Genomic DNA, 25829 nt, shown 5'->3' on the forward strand with positions numbered 1-25829 from the left:
TCGTGAGTGTAGCCATGGGAATTGCTCCCTGTCGGGCAGTGTGTGTGTTTGGCTCTGTGTATTTACAAGGCGGGTTGAGTAACTGCATGCGAAGGTGCCCGTGGCCTTCACACTCAGCTCTTTTTTCTTTCAGCTCTCATTACAGGCAGCTAAGAGACTGATACACTACCACCCTTTCATCATATTTTATGATCCCTTATATTCATGGTATATATTTCCACTGAGGATTAGATGCTTGTGGAGGAGTAGAGGAACTTGGACATTTTGTCTTAGAATTAAAGTGGAATTGAAATAAATATCCTTGTATCACATAGCAACTAATTATTGTGTATACTTTCGAATAGATGTTTCTTATCCAGAGGTCTCTCAAAGTTTTTCTGTAAGGAAAACTTGCAGATAATCTGTAAATTAATTGCAGACAAAACAATCAATTTATTGTAAATACATTGATCTGGCAGATACTTGTCTCTAGTAAATAGAAAGTAAGACATTGAGGTAGACGTGGTGGGCTGGATGGAAAATGTCATGCTGTTGATTTACCCTGATTAATCAGCCCTTGAGTACTGTTGGCTCAGATATACTATCCACAGGACATTTTGAAGTCCCATGGTTAAAATCACAGTGGACACGTCAGTAACAAGGTGGTCATTTCTCTTCCAACTTCCTGTCAAACCCAATGAAAGGCATCACCCCCATGTCCCCCTGCCCCCAACCCTGGCAGGTGTTTCTGGAGCAAGAGGCGTTGTAGGTTAGGGTCCCCCCCGCTGATGTAATACCAGTGGTGGGGACATGGAAGTCCTGGGTCTCAAGCCTTCCTTTGTGGGGAGAGTGGGTCCCAGGAGGAAAGGGCCAGATAACAGGCTTCAGTCTATGACAAATAAGGTGCACCAGGTGCCAAGGGCTGAGCCGGACAGAGCTGGTTGCAGAAACCTCCTTACCCTGGAGCCCCTTAAAGAATGAGGAACACTGCCTTGCCTGGGCCTAGGAAGCAGCAATTTTGCTGCAGCCTGTTGAGAACACACTCTTTTACTGGTTCCTGTTACATCTGTCCTGCGTATCTGCTTCATAATGCGTGACAAATATGTATTGTCATCCACCCCCAAGGGATGTGTGTGTGTGTGTGTGTGTGTGTGTGTCTAATAATTTAAAGTAGGAAAGTAAAGGCTTAGGGAGTTCCCTGGTGGCCCGGCGTGTTAAGAATCTGGTGGTGTCCTGCAACGGCTCAATGCTGTGGTGCCAGTTTAGTCCTGACCCAGGAACTTCCTTGTGTTGAGGGCCCAGCCAAAAAAAAAATAATAATAATAATAATAATAATGAAATAGTAAAAATAAAGCCTTAGATGATAAGGATGATGTTCTGCTGAAAGAAATGTGTTGTGGAGGAGAGTGTGGCTTCCTTCTCTCCAGGGTGGGGACAGGCTTGTGGAGGAGGAGGTCAGCTATAGTTGTGTGTTGTGAGGACAGTTCTGCGCAGAGGGCCCATGGGTTTATAGTAACTTGGGCTGGGCTGGTCTAGAAGGGGATGGGAAACTAAGGGGGCTGCTGCACTGACATGTTGGCTGGTAGGTCTGTGGCTGGGGAGATCCAGGAGGGAGCCAGTTGCGGGGAGGGAGAAGTGGGGAGGGGTCCCACCCCAGTGGGTGCTCAGCCCTAACCCAGGCTGGCAATCTGCTGTCCTTGAGACGGCTTCACTAAGGTGTTCCTGGCCCAGCTGTCCGCATGCCTTTCCCCTCCACCCTCCCTGCCCTTGGCCCTGCTGTCTTTGGTTAGTCCCAGTTGGAGGGATTGCCCTGCAGTTCCTCTTTCTAGGAGGGATACCAGTTTACCTGTTATGTCTATCTGCTGAGCCAGAAGCCTCTGGAAGGCCAGGATCTGGCTTTGTGGCCCAACAACCATACCACCCATATGTAGGCAGTCAGGGGCCTCCCAGATGTTTGATGAATGAGGGGTGGCTGCAGTGGCCCTGCCAAAGCCCCATACCAGGTAGGAAGACTGAAGGGAATCAAAATTCAATTTGTCGTGTGGATGCTAAGCTGCTTTTGTGTTTATTCCTGCATGATTCTCACCTGTACCCTGCCACATAGATGTTGGTCATTTCCAGAGATGAAGAGGCTGAGGTTGTCCTGTCAGCTCTGCCCCAGCCAGACCCAGCCTTTCAGGTCTTCCACCTTCCCTGAGCTTCCCAGTTGGGCTTACTCCCCCTCCCTGGATGCCTCTGCTGCCTCTGTTGACACAGGGACAGCAGCTGTGCTCCTCAGGGTTCTTCATGCAAGGACCAGGAAACCCTTGGACAGGTGTTTTTTCCTGGGAGGAGGGTCTGGGCTCCGTCAGGTTGTCAGAGGCATATGTAATCCCCTAGTGTCAGAGGCAGCACACTGGTCGACTCATGGGCAGTTCCCGAGCCTCTGTCTCCCGGCTGCCAGGTGCCAAGAGCAGCTCAACCACCACGTGGGGGCCCTGCCCATGATCTTTGCCCAAGTGCTACATGTGCTATGCTGAACCAGGTGACTGGGGTGTGAGCACAACTCCAGCTGCCTGGGTGCAGAGCCCCCATCTGGTCCAGCTCCCATCCCCCACTTCCTCCCTGATCATTTCTTCCTTGACTGTTTCCACTTAGGTTCTGAGCATCTGTCTTCAATGAGAAAGTCTTAGGGAGCAGAGGGACTTGGTAAACTGGAGGGGACCTTGGGGATCCTGAGCTGCAGCTCAGGGAGAGGAGAGGCTGGCGTGTGTGCACATAGCCTCACTGCAGGTGCTGCTGCTGGACCAGCCTCCAGGCCTCGTGCTGACAGTCTGCCCTCTGCGGCCTTACTCTCCTTTGAAGAGGGGTAATAACAGCCAAGCCAAGTTATTAGATGATGAGTCTTGATGTTACTCACCTGCCTGGGAGGAGGGGGTGGCTTCGGAGTGTCACCATATCACCAGATACCATCAGAGCATGCCCTGTAGTGGCCCATGGTGAGTAGAGCCAGCGGTGGCATCTACGTTCCCAACATTCAATTGGCTACCTCATCCTTGAGCCAGGTTGGCTCCCCAAAGCATGTAACCCCTCATTGCATCCTCTTCAGGTCACCTTTGTGCATCAAGATAAAAGGGTGAGCATACAGGCTCCAATATGGATCATCCCAACCCTATATTATATAAGGATCCTGGCTATCCCTTTGAGAAGTCTGTGGAAGCACTTACTCATAAAGCCTATAATTAACTGGCTAGCTTCATGGAAATGCTTGATGTTTAGGAAGCTATTAGGTGGTTCAAAAAAAAAAAAAAAACTGGCCTCAGATTAACTGATACCATTACTACCTTCTTCATTTAAAAGGTTCATGAATTTAAAAATGCTTTAATCACCTGTTTTAATAGGCAGAAATAAAATGCATGTTTCATAGAGGCTCACCATCATGTGATAGGTCAGTTGTGATGTTCCTTCAGAGTATAGCCCTGGTAACTGTGACAAAGCTCCTGAGAGCAGTGCCATGGTCTTCCTGATACAGTGGGGCTCAGCTTCATGGTGCTGGGACATTTCTGATATGACCTCCACAGACGCTACCTTCTGTGGAGGTCTCCTGCCACATTACAAGCTGACTCTATGTCTGGGCCTTTATGTCACAAAATCGGGGAAAATTAGGAAATGATCAGTTGGGGACTGCTTGCCTATTCCATCCATCTTTTGGGGGTGTCTATGCTGAGGGAGGGGCCATAAATGGTGCCAGCATTCAGGACCCAGTGGTCTGGGAGCCCAGGTGATGACAGAGGTTCCTGGGAGAGGAAAGATTCAAGGCTGGTGTGAGGAGACTGTGTGGAGACCAGGTAGGGCTGTGCCTGGCTGAGGACTTAACGCGTTCTGAATTCAAAATGTACACAATTCCTGGAAGGTGAAATTGTGGTGCTCCACTGTGTACATTACTGCAAATGGGTCTCAAACTTGAATGGGGATCAGAATCTCCTGGAGGGCTTGTTAAAATATTGCAGAGCCTCAGAGTCCCCTGGTGACTCGGCAAGTTAAGGATCAGGCATTGTGACTGCTGTGGCGCATGTTTGATCCCTGGCCCAGGAAATTCCACATGCTGTGGCCAAATATATATGCAGAGTCTCTCCCAGAGTTCCTGGTGCAGCAGGAGATCTGAGGTGGAGCCTAAGAATCTGCATTTTAATGCAGATGATGTGGATGCTAGAGACCACCTTAGAACCACTGCATTTGGGCATGTAGACTCCTCCATGCCAAGGAAAGAGAGAGAAAAAAAGAGAAGAACTCAACAGTTACTATGAGATTTATAGAACCGTCTACCTGCTTGTCTACGAGCTGTGTATAAAGTAGTTCTAGTGACTTTTGGGAGCCATGTGTGACAAGAATCTCCTAATTTTATGGGCAGCCTTGGATAGTTTTGTATGTGTTCTGTGAACAAAGACTACAAATCTCTCCTGCCACATTACAAGCTGACTCTACGTCTGGGCCTTTATGTCTCCAATTATCTTTTGCAACTGCTTAATTTAAGTTGGGCACAGACAAAACCAGTAGCCTGTAGTTCTGTTATCCTGCTGTTATTATTCTTCAACCTAGTTTAGCAGCTCGTAAATAATATGTCTGCCAAACAGGAATAATGACAGCCCTGGCCTGCTCGGGGGTGGGAGAGACAATGATTCTGGCTGCTCCAGCCAGCATGTGCCTTGGCATTGCCCAAAGGCAGGCTGCCAACAGTGTGTCCCAAAGACGGAGGAAGCAGGGAAGCCTTGCCCCAAGTGCTGACAGTGAATGGGAGACCCCTTGCCAGGTCAGGCTGGGTGCAGCCTGGGCTCCCAGAGGGAACTGAGGGAAACACGGCGCCCAGCGAATCCTTTCCCAGACCACTGATGCAGCCTGGGCTTCTTGGGGGCTAAGCTGCTGATATCTGCTTTAAGAAAAGTAAAATAAAAAATAAGACTCATCAGCTGAGAGAGGAATGTAGCTTTGCAATCGATGTGGCTGCTGCCAGCCTTGGAGCCACTCTGAGAGTCACTGACATGGAGCCATCTCTGGATGGAATCTGCCTGCTAAAAGCAAGATTCAGTGACCACTGGAAAAAAAGAGAGAACAGACTTGTGGTCTCCAAGGAGGAGGGAGGAGGGAGTGGGATGGATGGGGAGTTTGGGGTTAGTAGATGCAAACTACAATGTTTAGGATGGATAAGCAATGAGGTCCTGCTGTACAGCACAGGGAACTACATACAATCTCTTGAGAAAGAACACGATGGAAGATAGTATGAGAAAAAGAATGTATATATAGATATGACTGGGTCACTGTGCTGTACAGCAGAAATTGGCACCACATTGTAAATCAGCTTTAACAAAAATAAATGAAGAATAAAAATAAAACTAAGAACTTTTTAAAGTCTTATTGAAGTATAATGATCATACCAAACATTGCGCATATTTATAAATTTTATGGGTTTGATCACCCCATCGGAAAGTGAAAAAACAGACAAGGTAAAGGAAAGAGGATGTCTGAAGTGCCACCTCAGTCTGATAGGAGACTGAGCATAATCGAGGACCTGGGTCAAGAAACATCGGGCAGATGGCCTTGGGGTGGGGGAACAGGTTGGAACTCCTGTGGCAAGCAGTGACCCAAATGTTCTGGGGGAATTCCTGAGGGAGGCCTAGCCTACCCCTGGGTCTGAAGACTAGCCTGGCAGGAGGGGGGACGGTGGCAACCCCTGTCAGCTCTGTGCCCTCCTAACCAGGATGCAGCCTGCTGAGGTGGAGGTAGAGGGGCCAGAGATGCTTAATGAAATATTCGGGGTCTTGGAATTCTTGGCAGGATTTCAATAGTCCTATTCTCGAGCACTTATATTTTCCAACTGACCCAATCAAGTATTTTCCCAAAGGGAAATGCAGTGGAATCGGCGGTCTATCGGTCCCGGGTCCCAGGCCCTCCCTGGCCTGCTGTAATATGTATTTCATTTGTCTGGTTTTTGGCTTGGGGGAGGCCACACGAATATGACAAAAGTTAGATAGCTAGGTCGTGAGCACGTGGGTATTTGTACTATTATTCTCTGAGCTTTCATTTAATATTTTTCCCCAAAATGAAAAGTTGTCTTCCAGCCCACTGGACTGTAGACTCTTTGCAGGCTGGGTCTGTTTTTCCTCAGTTTTTGGATCCCAGCACAGAGAATGGCACGTTGCAAACATCCCCTCATTGTGTGGGAGTTTTAGTCCGAGTTGAGGAGCATGACTCCTGCAATCTGGGGGTTATTAACGTGGAGAGGACTTTCTTTCAATACAGTTGCATCCAGTGCCTCCTACCTGCTGCAGTCAGTCCCCCAGGAAGACGAACGGGGTCTAGAACCTGCCTTGAAAATGTTTGAAACCTTGGGGAGAAGAGGAGATAGATGGAAGTTACTAGTGCACTGGAACAGCGGACAGGGCTACTGGAAAAAAAGGGCTGCTGGGGAACGTTTCTGATTTGGTTTCCGAGATCCTGGTCCCTCTTCTTTCTGATGACCTCACTGAAGACCAAAAAGGTCTGTGACATGGGCATCAAGCGTCCTGGTAACGGCTGTTGACCCTGGGCAAGTCTTGCCAAGGTTTAAAGATGAGCTAAGGGCTCCCTCACTGGCCATCACTGCCTGATTGTAAAGTGACAGAGAAGACAGGATGGGGGAGAAAGGGCCCCCAGGGCGACAGACCAAGCTCTGAGCTCCAGTGGGTGGGGTGTTAGTAATACCCCTCCCCCACCCATCCTATTCCTGCAGCTTATTAGAGGTGGTTTATAAAAAGACTGGAATCTGTGCTCCAGGGTCTGTACTCCTCTGGCAGAGAGGGTTTAGCACCAGAAAACTCACTTTGTGAAAGTGCAGCAACTGTGATAAATAAGCTTAAGCCTCGGTAATCACTTTTTCACTTTTACCAATTACGCAAGGCTGCTTTGTGACACAAGTTAATACCAAGTAAGAATTTTAAAGAAGCCTCATTTTCCTTGTCTAATTAAATTAAATACTTGAAAGGTGATTCACGTGTTGATTTTACCCCCATTAGTCAACTGAAAATTACAGGGTCTTTTAGGAGGTGAGCCCCGTGATTCTCCTGCTCAGCCTCTAGGGTCAGGGAGCCCCCAGCTTTGGGCTCTCCTGTGGGCATCCCACACACCCTTTGTGTGTGCAGCTGTCCGTGGTGGTGCTCGGGCCACTGCTGCCTGGCAGAACTTACCGAGTCCTGCTAGTTGGTTTGTTAATCCTTCCACAAAAATCTGCACGGGATGTCTTTGTCTCCAGGGTTCTTGATATTCCCATCATGCTGGTCTCTGTAGACTGAAAACCAAGGACAGCTTCACCTTCCCAGGGCTTCTTTTTGTTGTAATCGGGTAACAAAATTCACCTGTATTGACAGTTCTTGGAGTCAGGGTCTCTAATCTTCCTCCACGGTGAAGATCTGGATTGTTTAAATACCAGTTGATCCTGGCCATTTTATTTCAGTGGTGCCACAAGGATGCTATAATTGGAAACCTGAAATACTTATTTTTATTTTTTTTTCTTTTCACAGTCACACCTGCGGCATATGGAAGTTCCCAGGACAGGGATTGAACTGGAGCTGTGGCTGAGGCCTGTGCCACAGCCATAGCAATGCAGATCCTTAATCCCACAGATCGAGGCCAGGGATCAAATCCATATCCTCACAACACTATGCCAGGTTCTTAACCCACTGAGCCACAATGGGAACTCCTATTTTCTATTTTTACACCATGCTTTCTGCTTCTCGTTTCTGAGATAACATCTATGCATGCCTTAGAAACGAAACATGCTCTATACACTTATTTCTCTGGACACATGACAGGCCTGGGAAACCCGGCTAATTGCATTGAGTGTGAGTGAGTTTACTTTGCCCAAACGTTTGAAGAGTCATCATCTGGAAAGTGAGTATCTGGTACAGGTTTACTTGATTGAATCAAATTATTCACCAGTTTTCATGACCCATTTCCAGGGCACCCCTCCTGATGCATGTAGTCATTTTGTGCATATTTTGAAAAGTCTTTGTTATTGCAAAATGAGTGTATACCCTTAAAATATAAACAAGAAGTATATATTAAGTAAAAAGTGGAAGTCCCTTCTCTTTTCCTCCTGATGTTAACCAGGTATCGTTGGTTCTGGACAGCTCTTTCTCTGTGAATTTAGTTTTACAAAAATGCCCTCTGCAGCTTATCTCTACTCATAGAGACCCTTTTCTGTTACCATGTGTAGATGGACCTAATTCTTGTTAATGGCTAAGTAATACTCCACATTTATTATTTTCCCTTTCGTCTCATGTTCCTTTAGGACCTAGGATGTGCCAGGTACTTCTCCAGGGACTGGGGATAGGGCAGGAACTAGCTTTTCAGTGTCTGTTTCTTGCTAATTTCTTTCTAGAATCTAAAGTACCCATCCTGGAGTTCCCACTGTGGCTCTGTGGGTTGGGGACCTGACATATCTCTGTGAGGATGCAGGTTCAATCCCTGCCTTGCTCAGTGGGTTAAGGACCCAGCGTTGCTGCAAGCTGAGGTGTAGGCCTGCACCTGCAACTCCAATTCAACCCTGAGCCTGGGAACTTCCATATGCTGTGGGTGCAGCCATAAAAATTAATTAAGTAAAAAAAAAAAAAAAAAAAAAAAAAAAGGACCCAACCTGCTTATCAATCACCAGGTCATCAAGAGCTTTTATTTTCCCAGGCTTAAATCTGCTTCGTGGGTATGTTTTAATGGTCTACATTAAAACAGAAACTCTACAAAATCAATGATGTTGCCTATCTTGGTCACTAATACATCTCCAGCACTAAAAACTGTCCTTGACACATACTGGCAGCTTGAAGCCTATTAATTCTGTGCAAAGCTGGATGGCCCCATGGGAGAATGGATGATTCTTGCATTTCTCATGGATAAAGGAGTAGGGAAGATGTAAAAAGGCTCATTGATGACCTCGCTTGGGTTTCCCTAAACTTCCAGCACATACCCACCTACTTTAGATGGAGGTATAATCTAGTCTTGTTTCTATTCATGATATCTTTACATAGGTGGGTATTTATTCATCCTTTTCTCCAAACCTTGACTGCTTCCAAGGCATCAGGCATTCCCTTAGCCCTCCAATGCCCTGCCCCCACTGCCCTGCCCTCTTCAACCTTGAGAGAAATCTCATCCAGATCTCGCAGCTCCAGGACCAGCCACCTGCCCAGGCAGGAGCGCTCTGGCACCTGGTGGGTGGGCAGTGCCAGTGTCAGTTCTGATCTGTCAGTGCCCATGTCTTAAAGTTTCTCAGTGTTTTGAACATCACCTGGCTTCATGGGCACAGTAATATTCTAGTTCACTTGTTCAAGAGAATCACTTAGCTTTACCCTTTAAAACACAAATCAGATGTCTCACTTCCCTGCTCAGAACCCACTGATTGCTTCCAATGCACCACATCTGAGGTGTTTAGGATGGCTTCAAAAACTTCTCTGACCCTATCACTTTACTGGAGCTGCCCTGACCTCCCGTGTTCTCTGACACAGAGCACATTCCTGCCCCAGAACCTTCCTTTGCACTTGTTATTCCTCTGCCAGGAATGCTCTACCCCGAGAATGCATGGTACCTGGCTCAGTCATCCCAGGCCTGCCCAAAGGACCCCCCTTCTCTGAGAGTTTGCCCTTGTCCCTCGGCAAAAGATCAGGCTCTCTGTTCCCAAGCCCCTTTACGCCTTTCTGTTTTTCTTCACAGCTTTTGACTTATGCAGACCCTCAGTAAATACCTATCATGAATTTGCATACCTCATTTACATGTATTATATGCCTAGAATACAACAGACACTTTGTAAGTATTTGTGGACTGAATAAATAAGTGGATAAATAGGAACATTGCATAATGAATATAATTGTTTGCGTCAGTGTTCAGAGGACTGAAGACTCCTCCATGGGGACATTTTCTCCTTATTCACAGAACCAAGTACAGGAACTGGGTGGTGTTTGGATTTACTTGATATTTGAGCTGTCATCTCTGGTTCATGCATGGCACTCTCCCATTTTATTTATCCACTTACTAATATGTTACAGACGTCAAGTCGCTGCGCAGCCCAAGAACTAGAATACTAATGATAACATTCATTGACATCTGTGCCCACCGTCCTCCTGAGAAGTCCCCACTTACCCACACTGGGATTTCATAACGCTGCTCTTTCAAACTAGTGCCTTGTTTCACTAGTACAGTCGGCCCTCCATATCCGTGGGTTCCAAATCTGCAGATTTAACCTACCACAGGTGGAAAAATATTCAAAATATTCAGCAAAAAATGGCCCAGAAAATTTCAAAAGGAAAAGCTTGACTTTACTGCCCCCCAGCAACTATGTACATGGTGCTTCCATTGTATTGACAGTTACTCACATTACATTTACATTGTTTTAGGTATTTCAAGTAATCTAGAGATGATTTAAAGTAAAGGGGACATCTGTGAAGTAGGTTATATGCAAATACTATGCCATTTTGTATAAGGATCTTGAGCATCTGTGGGTTGTTTTTTGTCTTTTTTCTTTTAACCCACATACCCAGGGCATATGGAAGTTTTGTACTAGAGGTTGAATCAAACCTGCAGCTGAGACCTGTGCAACAGCCACGGCAACACTGGATCCAAGCCGCATCTGTGACCTATGCCACAGCAACACAGGATCCTTAATCTACTAAGTGAGGCCAGGGATTGAACCTGCATTCTCACGGAGACAGTGTTTGGTCCATAAGTCACTAGCCACAATGGGAACTCCAATATTCATGGGGTTTGGTTTTGTTGGGGTCCTGGAACCAATCTCCCATAGATTCTGAGAGATGACTGTAGTAGTTTAATCCTGTAAATGTGCTTCTCGGGCAATATTTTTTCCACTATGCTTTTCAGAAGGCAAAATAGTGGAATATGTATTCCCAACAAATTCCCCTTCATGTTTTTAATTTTTAGTTTTTAAAATAGTTTTCATTTTACTTTTATTCTTTTGATTTTCTTTTGCTTGTTTCTTTCTTTCCCTAACTTGTTAACATGAATATTAAAAGAAAAAATATAAAAAGTAGAAAAAATTATACAGTGAACACCTCCATGTAGATCCAACAGTTGTGAAAACTTTAATGTCATTGCTTTATCCCTATGTGTACATACATACATATCTTTTTTGTGCCATTTAAAAGTCAGTCATAGACTCCCTAGCCTGAGAAGTTCCATATGCCTCACGAGAGGCCCTAATAAAATAAAATAAAATAAAATAAAATAAAATAAAATAAAATAAAATAAAATGTCAGTCATAGACACCATGACACCTTGCCCCTAAACACTCCATCCTGTATCCAAGAATAAAGGCATTCTTCAATATAAACATGATGCCAATATCATTCCTAAGAAAATAATTAGTAATTCCTTATTGTAATGTAATATCCAGTCCATATTCAAATTTCCTCAGTTGCCATGAGAATGTCTGTGATAACTATTTTGATGTTATTTGTAATCAGGATTTAATCTAGGTTTATACATTGTGGTTGGTTGTGTCTCTCTGGTCTTTTGGTCTAGAACACTGCCCCCAACCTTTATCTATCTATCTATCTATCTATCTATCTATCTATCTATCTATCTATCCATCTATCCATCCATCTTTCTCTATCTAATTTACTTACTTTTTACAAGGTTGAGTGAAGAGTCTTGAAGAGTTGCCCTGGAGAATGTCTCACAATCTGGATTTGTGTGACTGTTTATTCCTCTTGTCTTTTAGCTACTGTTGGTATTTCCTGTAAGCTGGAGTTCAGTCTGGCAGCAAGGCCGGATTCAGGGTAAACATTTCATAGACGATGCTGCATACCAGAAGACATTTTAAGAGTTTTTTCTCTAAAGGCAATTGAATGTAGACAGCTCTGAGTCCTTGCAGAAAGACTACCAATCTTGTATTAAACAAGCCAGAATCATTCCTACCCTAGGAAAGCGTTAATGAGGAAAACATCTGGCCACTTAGCAGAGGCTGGGAACGGCTTGTGTCCCTTCCAGGAACTAGCTAGTGTTTGGTGATGCCCGGCACTGCATCCGCCTTGCATTTCCCTTCCCCGCGTGTTTACTCCAAGCTGGAGTGAGGTGAGGCAACGGGCCAGCCAATGGAGCAGAAGGCCTGGACAGGCTTGTTTGTTCTGGTTTGGATGGAGGGATTTGTTCATTTCTTTACACATCGTGGCTTCCCCCACCCCTCTTTCTCTAATCCCGTATTTCATCTCTCCCGCCAACAACCAACAAAGTGAATAGATGGCCCAAGTCGGTTGGTCCCACAGAGTTGGAGCTGAAGAGACTCACTTGAAAATTCCCTTCTGCAGGTTTCAAATTCTGTGACTCAGACTTGTTTGTGTTTAAACACACCCCCACTCCCAAAACATCCTCTCAGAAATGTGGGTGGGAAAGCTGATGATTGCTTCGGCGCCACGCTCCCGCCTAACCTAAGTGGCCCTTTCTAGACGCCATGTTTAAATTGTTTCCTTCCTGTAATAAGAAGCTCTTGTATTAAAGAAAATCATCTTTCCTGATGCTTTGAATTCCTGAGGTCTAATAAAGAAAGGCCTGAGGATGTGCCATGTCCCCAGCTCGGTGTGAGGACTCAGCTCCCTGGGAGGGGCCGGAGCTGGGTGCCGTGTCTGTTTCGCCCCAGTGCATCATCCAGTCCAGCCATCACTCCCCATCCCACTGCACTAGGTGATTCTTCGGAGCCCTGCTGGCTCTGCTCACCTGAAAGTTGGGATTGCTAAAAACTGTTTGCAACGCTGGTGCGTGAGTGCACGCATGTGTACTCGTGTGCTTACTGTATACTCTCTATTTCTTTTAACCCTTCATAATGACTCTATGAGGTGGGTGCTCTGTTCTCACAGGATGAAGATGAGGAAACTGAAGCACAGAGATGGCGTGATGGAAAGAAAGAAAACAGACTTATAAGCTGACCCCTCCCAGCCCCAGGGACCCTCTTGAACATAGAAGTGCTGTGCAGTGGGGAGGGGAACTGTGTGTGCCAGTCTCTCCAGGAAAAAGCATTAGGAAAGCTGATGTGCATCCTGGGTTAAAGCACAGAGGATGCTGTGCCCCTCAGAATCTCGGTGGCTCTGCGGGATCAGATGCGCCTTCATTCAAGCTCTGCCTGCATTCCTCTGCGGTATCGGGCAGCCCCTTGGTCCCCAAGACTCAGGTTCCACATCCTCACAGTGGTCACTGGGCAACTGTAAAGATTATTAAGATGCTGTGTGTTGTGGGTCATCATCAGACAATAGCCAGCAAGCAGGGTGAACTGTAGCCAGATGCCCAGCCATACTTTGCTGTGGTTGTTTCGTCCTCTGCAAAAGCTGTTCTATTCAGGGTAGATGCAAAAGACACTCCCCCAAATATTTAGGACCCTGATTCCTGTAACCATCCAGGAAAAAAAAAAAAGAACCTCAATTTTTTTTCTCTTTAAGAGGAATTACCCAGTAGAGGTTGGAATTTGTTTCTAAGTGGCTCTTGTGCATATCTGCGAAAAGGGGAGATGAGTTGGAGACAGTGGTATTTTTTTTTTTTTAAAGCATAAGTGCCTTTTTTTTTTTTAAAGCCACAGTCCCTATAGCATAACCAGTTGGCCCTGTGAATTATGGAATAGTCTAGAGTCTAAGGCTAGATTGTAAATGACTGTGAGACGTACCACTTGTTTAACAAGGAGAAACACCATCACCTTCAATGTTCACATCAAGCAAGAGGTATTCAGATTTCAGAAACATTAAAAAGTGGGTAAAACACACACATGGGTTTAGGGGTTTGTGCTGAGTGTCAAGGGGAGGGCAGGCAGCCACTGCTTTTCTGGGTGGGGGGAAGAACTGGGGACATGTGGGGGTGCTAAGGGCTGGGGGTTAGAAAGACAGTTCTGTGATGGGGACAGGACCCCCTTGGAAAGAACACACAGTTTCTCTTTGTCCTCACACCCTACTCACTGACCCTTTCTGGACTTTTTATTTTTAGGGCGATACTCATGGCATATGGGAGTTCCCAGGCTAGGGGTCCAATCAGAGCTGTAGCTTCTGGCCTACACCACAGCAATGCCAGATCCAAGCTGCATCTGCAGTAAACATTGCACCTTGTGGCAATGCATGATCCTTAACCATGGAGCAAGGCCAGGGATCGAACCTGCATCCTCACTGACTTTACGTTAGGTTTTTAACCCACTGAGCCACAATGGGAGGTCCCCCTTTCTAGACTTTTATAGAATTTCAGGTCAGGCCCCAAGGCTTTTTTACCTGGTTTGGTCTGGTAGAAAGTACCAAGGGGCTGGAACAAAGAGGCCTGCGATCCTCTCCCTGCCCCCCTGAACGTGGTGCTCTGTGTGGCCTCCTTCTCCCTGACTCTGGCCACCTCGAACCCCTGTGGGGGCAGCCTCACCTTCTGTGCCTCATCTTTGAATATGTCCAGTTTTTCTCAACTTAACATTTCTGGAATGGCTTAACATTGATGGCATCTAAGAGTCAATGACATCTGTAGCTTACGCACCATCGCTTGCATGCCAGCTGTGTGTCCTGGGGTTGCCCTTGGGGTGACATTCAAACACCTGCCTTTTGGCTGATGCCCAGTCATCCTCTCAGCCATACCTGGAGCCAGACCTCCCTGGGCACAGCACCCTCTCTCACTCACTTTCTCTGCATCCAGCCCCCACCCACTTTAGCCTCTCTCTTCCCATGGTTCAGCTCTGGGCACCTTGCAGGCCTCAGCTGAGACCTCCTGTCCTTCCCTGTGTCCTGCTTTGACACCCAGATGAGGTGGGGCCCCTTGAGTCCCCGTCTTCTCTTTAGTCCCTGCTGAAGGGACTTTCCCACTGCAGACTGTGGCCTTCAGGGACATGGGCCTGTGTGCCTTGTTCAGCTAGCCCCTGGTGTTAACACGAATTTCTTAATGGGTGGACAATGAACATTGTGTTATGATATGTGATGAGGAGATGGTGATTAAAATGTTGCAAAAGCAGCTCCTATCAACACATTCTCTAGAAGCCCTCACATCTTGCTGTCTGATCAGGGGACACAGAGATGAAAAGACTGTCCAGGAGGTGGGGGTGAGGACAGTGTCAGGGGCTCAAAGGCTCACACTGTACTTTTATTCTAACAGCCACACCTCACGCATGTGTGCCCGGGGCCAACTTTGTCCCATCCTCTCTCACAAACCACATGGCCTGTCCTTTCCAGATGCCCTCTCTGTGTCATCTGCCAGTAGAGGAAGGAGGCCCAAGGCCAAACCTTGCACACAGGGACACAGAGAGCCGGCTGGGGTGTAAATATCTCCTCCCAATTTAGGGGTGTTTCAGACGTGTGACTTGCCTTCAAAGGCTGACACATGCCTCCTATGGATGGGAGCAGACCAGGGGCCCTGGAAAATCCCCAGGGATGAATCTGCTCACTAAAGTTCATTTCCCTTCAGATGAAGCCTTTCTTCCATTGGCATTTGGTGGTGAAGCAGGTGATGTCATTGAATGACCTAGGTATCACCTGAGAATTTTGCCTTCATCAAAATACTCTGAAGTCTGATGGCTTTGCCGCATTAACAGATCAAGTGTACTTTAAATACTTGCTGACATTTTATCATCAGGTAGGAAAGGACACTTTAATGAAGATTGGGTCCACTTTTAAAAGCAACTGGCATTTTCAGCCTAAGTATTTTACTAGCCTCCAAATCTCAATTTCCTTGAAGAATCTTTTTTTTTTTTTTTTTTTTTTTTAATTATTACAGCCTGACGTGCAGCATGTGGAAGTTTCCAGGCTAGGGGTCGAATCAGAGTTGCAGCTGCCAGCCTACACCTCAGTCATGGCAACACTAGATCTGAGCTGCATCTGTGACCTAAGCCACAGCTTGTGGCAACACTAGATCCTTAGCCCACTGAGCAAGGCCAGGAATCAAACCCACATCCTCATCCTCATCTGGGTTCTTAATCCAGAGCCATGATGGGAACTCCATCTTTGCAGAATGTATTGTGGATTCTAATAAAGTCTTCTCTAATCATCTATGGAGACCATCTGTGCAGGCAGAGGCCAAGATTCCTGTAGACCCTGCTGTGGCTGACATCTTACCAACAGCAATAAAGACCATAACAAGTCCTGCGTCTATTTCCAAATCCCTTTTTGTTCCCACCCTGCTGTGCAGAGCTTCCATCTATGCATGCTTTCCTCTCACTTTCCCCTTCTTCAAACATGAGCTGTCCCTTTAATTTGGTGGCCTGGCTGGGGTGTGGGGTTTTCTTGGAGGCACTGGGGCACAAGTGACTGTCCCTCCATCTGCAGAGAACGAAAGACAGAGAGGGTTTTTCCTCTCTTCGACCCTCAACATATGCTTGTGTTTTGCCATGCAGCTCTGGGAGAGAATCCGGTTCATTGTTATAGGATGGAGCAGTCAGGCCCTGCCACAGAGGTTGGCTTTGCCCTATTTATTCTGGAACCTGGCCTCCTGAGGCTCTCAGGTCCTGGCCGCAGAGTGTGCCCAGGCCAGTCTTTTTGGGAAGAGCTGCCTTGGTGAAGTGCCTCTTTAGGACAAGGATGGAGGTGATGTCTTTATTTCTCTCTCCTCCCAGACCCTGACTCCCATGAGAAGAAGGGAGGGATGATGGCTGTCCAGAGCTCCCCAGCTGCCCCTGTACATGTGACTCTGCTCATGGGCTCCACAGTGGCAAAACTTAATCAGCTTTCCCCAGATAGAGCTTACCTTGGCTGGCGTTTGGAATCTCAGGTCAATGGAGGGTAGAGGTCCCACGTAAATGTATAGTATCAGATTCCATTTTATTTTATTTTATTTTATTTTATTTTATTTTATTTTATTTTGTTTTGTTTTGTTTTATCTTAATGTTTAATTCGACTGGAGTATTGCTGACTTACAGTGTTCTGTCAATTTCTGCTGTACAGCAAAGTGATCGGTTATACACACACATGATTTCATTTTAAACGAGAGGCCCTGAGTCGCGCTTCAGTGTCACTGGTGACATCCGGTTGACTTTGGTCCCTTGGCTGGGCTTTGCTGAGAGCCGATCTTCTGGCAGCGAGAGGCTTTCTGGAAAGGGGTGTTGCAGTAGATGGATTTCAACAAAGGCCAGAGCCTTGAAGAGATGACAGATGACAAGCAGGCCCCTGAGCCTGGGTTCCGGCGGATGCTCTTGCTGAGCTCAGGGTGTGAGGTGCACTTCCTAGGACACCCCAGTTGGGCTGCCCAGGTGCATGAGGAGGCGTGGAGGGCAAGGGTGGGCCTGGGGGATGGAGAGCTGGAGCCCATCCAGGGAGACAGCCAGTGTGTCCCCTCCTCATCAGACAGCTGCAGGGCGGTGTGCCTTCCAGAGCGAAGACTTGGACAGCATCCGAGTAAGTAAAGGGTCAGTGCTGATTCTGATCAGAGGTGGGAGGAAGCCGCACCCCTGCAGGGCCTGTTGTAAAGAGCTCTGGGCCAGCTGCTTCCTGTCATGAGCTGGGCCTAGGTGGGAGTGAAGGGGTCTTTTTTGGGCCTCTTGCCATGGCTGGGAGTTTGATAAATGGTCGTGACAGGCCTGGGTGGCCTTCCTGATGAGGCCCAGTCCACTGACCTCCCTGAGACATGCCAGCCCTGTTGAACTCACTCCAGTTAGGATGTTGGAAGTAATGTACCCCATCTGGCTTGTCCTTTTTGCTTCTCCAGGTGATTATCTTTCTTTCCTTCCTTCCTTCCTCCCTCCCTTTCTTTCTTCTTCTTCTTTTTTTATTTTTTTTTAAGGGCCACACCTACAGCATATGGAAGTTCCGGGCTAGGGGTTGAATTGGAGTTACAGCTGCTGGCCTACACCACATTCACAGCCACAGCAACACAGGATCTGAGCCTTGTCTGCAACCTATAGTGTAGCTTATAGCGACGCTGGATCCTTAACCCACTGAGTGAGGCCACAGATTGAACCCACATCCTCATGGATACCAGTTGGCTTCTTAACCTGCTGAACCATAATAGGAACTTCTTCTCCAGGTGATTTTCAGACAGCCAGCTATGGTTTTGTGTGTGGATTTTTCCTCAGGAAGAGGGACAGGGGTGGAAGAGCGTTAATGCTTCCTGAGCCCTCACACTGCTCCAGGTACTTTGGGGGCACTTATGCTTTGAAAGCCTCACGTCGTTCCTGTGGGAAAGACATCATTACCTGGCTTAGCAGGTGTGAGACCTGAGGTAGTGACAGGTGGGCTACTGTGCACTCAGGGTGCAGATGCACACCTGGGGTTTGACACCATGGCAGCCTCACCTCCAGTGGGGAACAAACCCTATGTCCTCACTGCTCCCTGGCAGCACTGCCATGTCTTTGTGAGGAGAGGGGAACTGACTGGGGTTAACCCTCAAGGGACAGGAGAAGTCATCTCGCCAAAAGCTCTGGATGTTCCAGACCGCCGCAGCTGCCCCCGGCCCCTGGGACTTTGGTCCAACCCTTGCAGGGAAGTTAGCCATGTGGGAGGGTGGGCCAGAGATGGCCATTAGAGGAGTGCAGGCAACACTGGCCGCTGTAACAAATGCTCCCCCTTGGCACAATGGACCTCATGTCTCTCTTGGGTAATAGTCCAAGGCAGGCACTCTTGGTCAACGAGCAGCTTGTCTCCCGTGTGTTATGCCAGGGGCTGGGACCCTTCCATTTTGTGTCTTTGGCATCCCCCGGACCCTTGGCTTTTACTCTTTCCAGAAGAGGATGGGCGAGTCTCTTCTGCTCCTTGAGAACCTCAGCCTAGAGGTGACACTCGGCCCATCAGCTTACATTCCATTGGCATGAAAACCAGTCACGGGGCCTCATGTGAACGCAAGGGAGGTGGGAAATGCAGCCCTGGTGGGGGGCTCTCCTAGGACCACCCCATGCTCAGGCAGGGCAAAGAAGCACAGTTTTGTTCGAGGGGGGCAGGTGATGGAAGGAAATGGCTGCTCCCTGAGGCTACTTACCAGAGAGAAGACATCAGCATCCCAGTCGTGTGAAGATGTGTCAATGTGGGCGCCCAGGCTAGACAAGAGCGTGGACCCTGTGCCTATGTCCCAGTGACTATGTTCCAGTGCCAGCATTCTGGGCTGGTGCCTACATCCCAGGGGCAAACTTAGAGCCAACAAGAGAAGGGATGTGTTCGAGAATGGTGGTTACAACAGAGCCATGTGTAGGGGTGCTTTCAGGCCAGGGAGTCCCAGGGGCTAGAGGCTCCTTGGCAGTACCACCGTACCCTGGAGGTGGCTGGGCCTGGGCAGGGGAGCCCTATATTTAGGTAGGAAAGTGGGCAGGCCTGGGGTTCTGCTGGGGGCTCCCCCACAGCTCCCCTACTGTCATCCCTGGCCCATGGCTTGGAAATGGTCCACAGAAGCAGTTACACCAAGGAGAGGAAGGTGTATATGACAGGTGAGGTTGGTTTGAATTATGGGAAGAGCTGGGATGATGAAAACTTTGGAAATCTGGACAGGCGAGTTGGATTTTAATCCTTCAGCGTGTTTTATGAGTGAGTAAAGCAGATGACTAATATTTTATTTTCCAGAGCTGAGATTCAATCTTTCTTCTGTCTGTCTGGTTTCTGGGATATTCAAAAGGCATCATTTTAGACCAGTCGGGAAATAAAAACTCTCTATAACCCAAGTAGGAAGTGATTGAGCATGAGTAAGACTGGAGGAGGCAGAAACAATAGCAGGGACTTTTTGACGCAACAATAGAAAATTTATTTAAAGAAAGGAATATTTGCCTAGTGCCACAGATAGCTCTTAGATAGCTGTCCTTGGGAGAAAATGAAAACGTCAAGAGGAGCAAATTACATCTTTTTACCCTTCCATCCACTGCCCCCCAGTCACGCACACTCAGCCAAAAATGATATAATACGTAAAGCCAAAAATGTGAGTGGGAGAGAAACTTAATAATGATAATTAAATGGATAAACATATGTCCTGCCAAAAGTTCAGCAGTGTCGTAATCAACCGAGTAAGTTTCTCAGAGATTCTCAACATGAAGCTTCTTGGTTTGTAAGGAGACGTGGTGTGCTCTTGGGTGGAGTGGGGCAAGCTAAAGACAAGAACTGGCTGCTCTGGTTGTATTGAGAAAGTCTCTGCATGGATCGAGAGGGTGATGGAAAAAGAGCACTGGAAGGGACGAGAAGGGAAAGTTCTGGTGGATCTCAGACTGCCAAAGAAATCCTCACAGGAAGCGGTGGACCAAGAGGCTTTCATTACATCACTCAGCCCAGGATTACAAGAGCGGGAAGAGCAAATTACAGGAAAAGTGGGTTGTGCAGCCTCTTAATGCTGATGCAAGTGAAGAAGGTAGCCCTGCTACCCACAGAGGTTTCCAGTTTCTCCTCACAAGCCTGCCATTCTGGTGGGAAGGATCTACCCTGCCAGCCAGGTTTCCAGGGCCGATATCACAGTGGCGGCAAGGGAGGGAGGTAGGAGGGAGGGGCTCTCAGGAAAACAGGGGGAGCCCCACTCCGTCCACCCCCCCACCCCCAGGACTGCAAGTGGCTCAGGCCCTCTAATTGTAAATGGATGGTCAGAACAAGTCAGGCAAAGCCTGGACCATGTGTAAGGGGGAGGCAGCCTGTCCCACCAGCCTTGGGTGGAGGCTCAACTCCAAACCCTCCTGAGCTAGAGTTGCACGTTCCCACCCCAGGCACTGCCACAGGTCTCAAGGGCTGCTGTGTGACCTGTGACATGCACAGTGCCTGTTCCATTCTTTGGCCCAGAGTAGGGGACCTGCGCTATCACAGCCCACGCCCCAGCTGCAGGCAGGGTATCGGAATGGAAGCTCAGGGTCTCTGTCGGAAGACACCAAACCTCAAAACCAAAGCAGGCCTCCCTTCTCTGCTCCTCACCCCTTCTCCTAGGAAGCCACAGGAAAGGGGGCTCAGGTACCTCCTATGTAGGGAAGGAGCAGATTTGGGACAGTATTCAAGGTATGCTCTGTGTACCCCAGTGACACTAATGCCACGTGGCATGAACATTTGTCATGACCTGAATGCTTGTGTCTCCCCCTCCCCCAAATTCATATCCTTAGGCCCTAACCCCCAGGGTGATAGTTTAAGGGTTGGATCTTTGGGAGGTAATCAGTTAAGATGAGGTCACAAGAGTGAGGCCCTCAAGAGGGTAACAGAACTCTTGGAAGAAGAGGAAGAGACCCCAGAGAGCTTGCTCTCTTTCCCATGTGGGGTCACAGGGGGAAGGCAGGCATCTGCAAGCAGGAAAGTGGGGTCCCAACAAGAACCCAATCCATCAGCACCTTGACCTTGGGCTCCCAGCCTCCAGACTAGCCACCCAGTCTGTGGTGTTTTGTTATAGAACCTGAGCTAACTGAGACATTGAACTGTGTGTGAGCCTCAAACCCACCAGGTGACTCCTGGGGCATGTGGTCACCATGGTGTATTACCAAGTCAGATGTCAAATGAAAATCCACCATTTATTTTGAAGATTAATCTTTTTTTAAAATTGAAGTATAATTGATTTACAGTGTTGTGTTAGTTTTGGGTGTACAACAAAGTGATTCAGTTATGTATAATAACATATATATATTCTTTTTCAGATGCTTTTTTTTTTTTTTTTGCTTTTTAAGGCTGCACTTGCAGCATATGGAAGCTCCCAGGCTAGGAGTCAAATTGCAACTGTAGCTGCTGACCTAAACTCTAGCTCACAGCAACACTGGATCCTTAATGCACTGAGCAAGACCAGGGATTGAACCAGCATCGTGGATACTAGTCGTGTTCATAACCTGCTGAGCCACAATGGAAACTCCCTCTTTTTCAGATTCTTTTCCATTATAGGTTATTATAATATATTGAATATCACTCTCTGTGTGACACAGTAGGTCCTTGACCAGTATTCCAAGACATAGGTGACATCAGGCCAGGGGATGTAGGAAGGGGGAGGCCAGCAGACCCAGGAATCTCCTGGGGTGGGATCTCCCAGCATACAGACAGCTGCCAGCACCTCACATGCTTGGTTCACAGAGACAGCCTTGTTCATAGGTCCCTGTCCAGATCCTGGGCTTCATAATGACTGTGATTTGGGTGTGTAGATACTGAGTACCACAGAACCAGGCTGGAGTCTCATCCAAGCCCTCCTTATGTAGGTGACTTTGACCCTGTCAGTCTACCTGGTCTGTGAAGGAGACTTATTAAGCTTGCCTGGATCCAGTGCTCTGTTCTTGAGGACCCCATGGAGGCTCCATTTTTCTACCTCCTTGTGCAGGGTCAGAGGACTCCTCTGAGCCCAAGGGCTGTGAGGGAGATGATATGGATCACTTCTGGGCCAATTGAACCAATTGAGTGATTGGTTCAATTGGTCTTTTTCGCAACTCATTTGGGGAAATGCTCCAAAGAAAAGAATAGGTCCAGGTGCAGACCTGAGCCTAGATGAACCCAACTGGCCATTGAGACTTCCTGAGGTTGCCTTTTGTACATGCATGCATGCACATATACATTGTAACAGTTGTTAATAGGACAAAACATGACTGAGACCGTCCAGATTTGAGTACTGCTAGGTTGTCTTGGCTTAGACCTGCCTGATTGGTCATGCCAGTCAGTATTTTTTAAATGCCTAAAAACCTCAGGAGGAATGGCCTTGGGCAAGTTAAGATCGCTGCCTCCAGAACAACCAGGGGTAGGGTAGGTGCACAGAGCAAACTGGAGCACTTCAAGGTCCTTCTCTTGTGATCTAAATAGTCCCATTTCCTCCCACAAAAGATTGGTCTCTGCCACTGAAGCTCTTGGAAAATGACCCTGCACCTACCTTTGGTTCACGGATTATAAATGGACCCTACTTTAGCATAGAGGTTCCAGGCCAGGGTCAGTGGGTTGACTTCTAGTTCCTTTCAAGTTTTTTGTCAGTTGTGCGCTAGCAGGAATTTTTGGTCATTGTATTTACAAGGGACTCTCTGGGCGCTTTTAAGAACAAGTAGATCAAAAGGTTAACGCAGACTAGGAAAGAAGGATTTGGGGTCAACTGTGCAAATAAATAGAAAGCCATTCTCTGCCAATTGTTGCATAGACAGCTTGTGTGAAGCCAATTCTAGTGACTTGATTAACATTATTGTTACTTTCCTTGTAATTCCTGGACCAAGAGCCTCTCTTGGTACTACTTTTCCTGGCCAAATGGTGCTTTCTTCCAAATGCCTTGGGGGTCCATCTCAAATTTTGGAGGGTAGCCAATGCCACAACTATGAGAACACACTTAGCCTTTCCAGGCCTCCAAAGGGCTGCAAAAGAGTAGCTTATCACAATATTCCTTTTCACACGGTTTTGTGGATTTTAATACTTTACTCTTGATCTCACTTCCAAAAGGGATCTGATGGAGGTATCTGATTTTGTAGGATGCAAGCTGTGAATACTTTGCATAGCTTACCAATGTCATTTCAACACAATATTCAAGGGGCCTGAGATATTCAATAATAAAATTCAGTTAATAAAATTGTCTAATTTACTGAGAGTCGTTTCCATTTGCTTCCTTGTTAACAGTCTGAAATGCATGTATTGGTTCTCTGCTGTGCAAACCAGCAAGAATCTCCAGGATTAATTCTCTCTTCGGATGGTTAGAGTGGTTTCTGTGGGATTTGATGACTTTAGGGCTACCATCCTAAGGTTGCCTCACAGCTGGTGACAAGAGCTGGAGCCTTCCTGGTTTACAATGGTTGGTCTAGGTCTAACTCATGTCCTTGATGTGAGTTTTTATTGTGATTTCTCTTTCTGTTGCTGTGTTGCTGGGCATGGGTTTGAGAAGGATTCATGTTTCTCCATGCTGAAGGTGGGATTCTCCAACTTCTAGGAAGAGAGCCTGTGTTTGACCTTGGCCAGGGACATACCCTCAGCCTTTCTCTTTTGGAATCTTTCCTAGGAGTGCAAATGATCATGGTTCTGATGGGACCCTGCATTGAGAGAGGCATCAGCAAGTGTGTGCCACACAACCAGCTCCATCCCCAACTCTATTGGGACAGTCACAGCACCTTCTCTCTGAGACCAGAAAGCCAAACTGGTGCTTGGCACTTCTCACAGGGTGTTCTGGCTGAACACCAGCCACCACCCCACTGGAGTGTGGTTTGTGGAATCATCGAAGTTTCTTTGTTCTGGCCTTTGGGTCACAGGTGCCATTTGACTCACCACTCAAGGGCCCTGATGGAGCTGGCCTCGCCCTAGTGCTGGTAGCAGAATCTGTAAAGACCTAAAGAAGGTGATCCAAGGGGTTAAGTGACAAATGACTGGAGCAAGGAGCACAGCTTGAGCCATGACCCAAGAAACATGGAACCTGGTCAGATGGAGGCCTCGCAGGTGGATCTGGTGACTGGAGAGAGCTGGGTGTCCTTAAGGTGCATTTGTGGACAGTTGGGTAGGAATACTTCTGTGATAAGGGTCGGCATCCTAATAAAAAACCAACATGATCATTCCAATGACTTATCAATCCCTATTGGGTATTTAACTGGATCATCTCCATCAGGAAGCAGTCTTTATAGAACAACATTCTCATGGATGAGATAAGAAGACAGAAGCCCAGAGAAGCTGTGTGTGGTGCCCAGATCCAGGCCTCTGGCTCAGTCCTCACTCCTTCCCCCATATAGGAGGGTGATGTCTGCTCCATCTGCCCATAAACTCACATTAGGCTGGGCCCACTTTTTCATCTTCAAAGCATATCACATCCAGTGCCTTATGATCAAACTACTGCCCTAGAAGGTTTTTGGAATATTACTGATGCATCTTCTTACACTTTGGGGGTTGTTGCTAACTTTGGAAGGGATTGGATGGAGTTCCCTGACTTGCAGTATCACCTTTGGTCATCCCTTACCAGAAACTTCATCAACTTTCAATTCTTAAAGATTACCGAGTGATTGACATCCTGAGCAGTCACCAGCTGGCTCCTGAGTGCTTGTGAAGGGTCAATGCACAACTTGGAGAGATTTGGGTTTAAACTGAAGCCAAAGGGCGTGGGCTGGCCTGGCCTTGGCCCTTGCATACTCCCTGGATATCCATGATGCCCTGTGTCTTTGGCTAAATGTGATGAAGCTGTTCTCTGACTTCATATCTGCCATTTCTTACTAGGAGACAAGGATGTTTCTCAGGACACAGAGCAAAGCCAAGCTGGGAGGACTTCAAGGTAGTTGGGATGTCTGTGGTACAGAACTAGAGCAAGGAGAGAGCTGAATAGAGGAGTGGGGAGGTGGCCCTGCAGTGATACTCTGTGTCAGATTGAAAAGTCAGGATTTGGGGGTGCTTCCTCCCAGGTGCTTCTCTCTTTGCCCCCTCTCAGGGGCTCACATCCTAAGACATTTTATGTGGCTGAATAAGAGTTTCTGCCTACATAGTTCCTGTCTAGAATGGTAGGACCTAGTGCTTCAGCTTCACAGTCTTGGGGGTGAATGGTGACTCCACACATGAATACATGCAATGTGTTGAAAGGAATTTAAAAATATGTAGCACAAAAGGATCTCCTACCACATGCTAGAGCCATGTGGCTAGAGTGGCAGAATGAGACTCACACTTGTATCTGTGCCATTCCAGAATCCACATCCTTCTCATGACTCTGCCAGCCACTCAGTCATAGATGATGGTGCTCTCAGGGATCAAGAGGCATGGTGGCTTCAGGAGGGCATTTAGGCAGAGCAGTTCTTGAAAATAGGTAATATAATCAAAGAAGAAAGGAGGGACATTCCAGACAGGGTGGAACAGTAAGGACAGACATACGTAACTGGTTTGATGGATGGAGAGTGAACAAGTTTGGTCAGAATCAAGCAGTGTTTCTCAACAGGGGCACTGCTGACATCAGGATGGGACAATTGTTCAGTGTGTGGGACCATCTTGGGCATCAGAGGGTGATTTGCATGCCTAAACACTGCCCACTACATGCCAGTTGCCACCCCCACCCTTGGGACAACT

General features: G+C 47.3%; 1 long non-coding RNA gene across 2 annotated transcripts; it reads right to left on the reverse strand.

The window, feature by feature from the left end:
• Nucleotides 1-408: 408 nt before the first annotated feature.
• Nucleotides 409-11918, reverse strand: LOC106509040 (uncharacterized). Of its 2 annotated transcripts, none has more exons than XR_001306245.3 (4): nucleotides 11616-11918; nucleotides 10117-10217; nucleotides 7179-7346; nucleotides 409-6340 (listed from the first exon to the last, which is right to left on the reverse strand). It is a non-coding gene; the product is annotated as an uncharacterized LOC106509040 (long non-coding RNA). The 2 variants fall into 2 exon arrangements; XR_014815295.1 differs by having other exon boundaries at nucleotides 3307-6340; nucleotides 7179-7279; nucleotides 11616-11884.
• Between the last annotated feature and the right edge of the window lie 13911 nt (nucleotides 11919-25829).

The sequence above is a fragment of the Sus scrofa genome, chromosome 1, assembly GCF_054392235.1.
Source record: "Sus scrofa isolate SSC_HxYL_T2T_F1_AM1 chromosome 1, Sscrofa_HxYL_maternal_Yorkshire_Landrace_v2.0, whole genome shotgun sequence".
In the NCBI taxonomy this organism is placed as follows: domain Eukaryota; kingdom Metazoa; phylum Chordata; class Mammalia; order Artiodactyla; family Suidae; genus Sus; species Sus scrofa.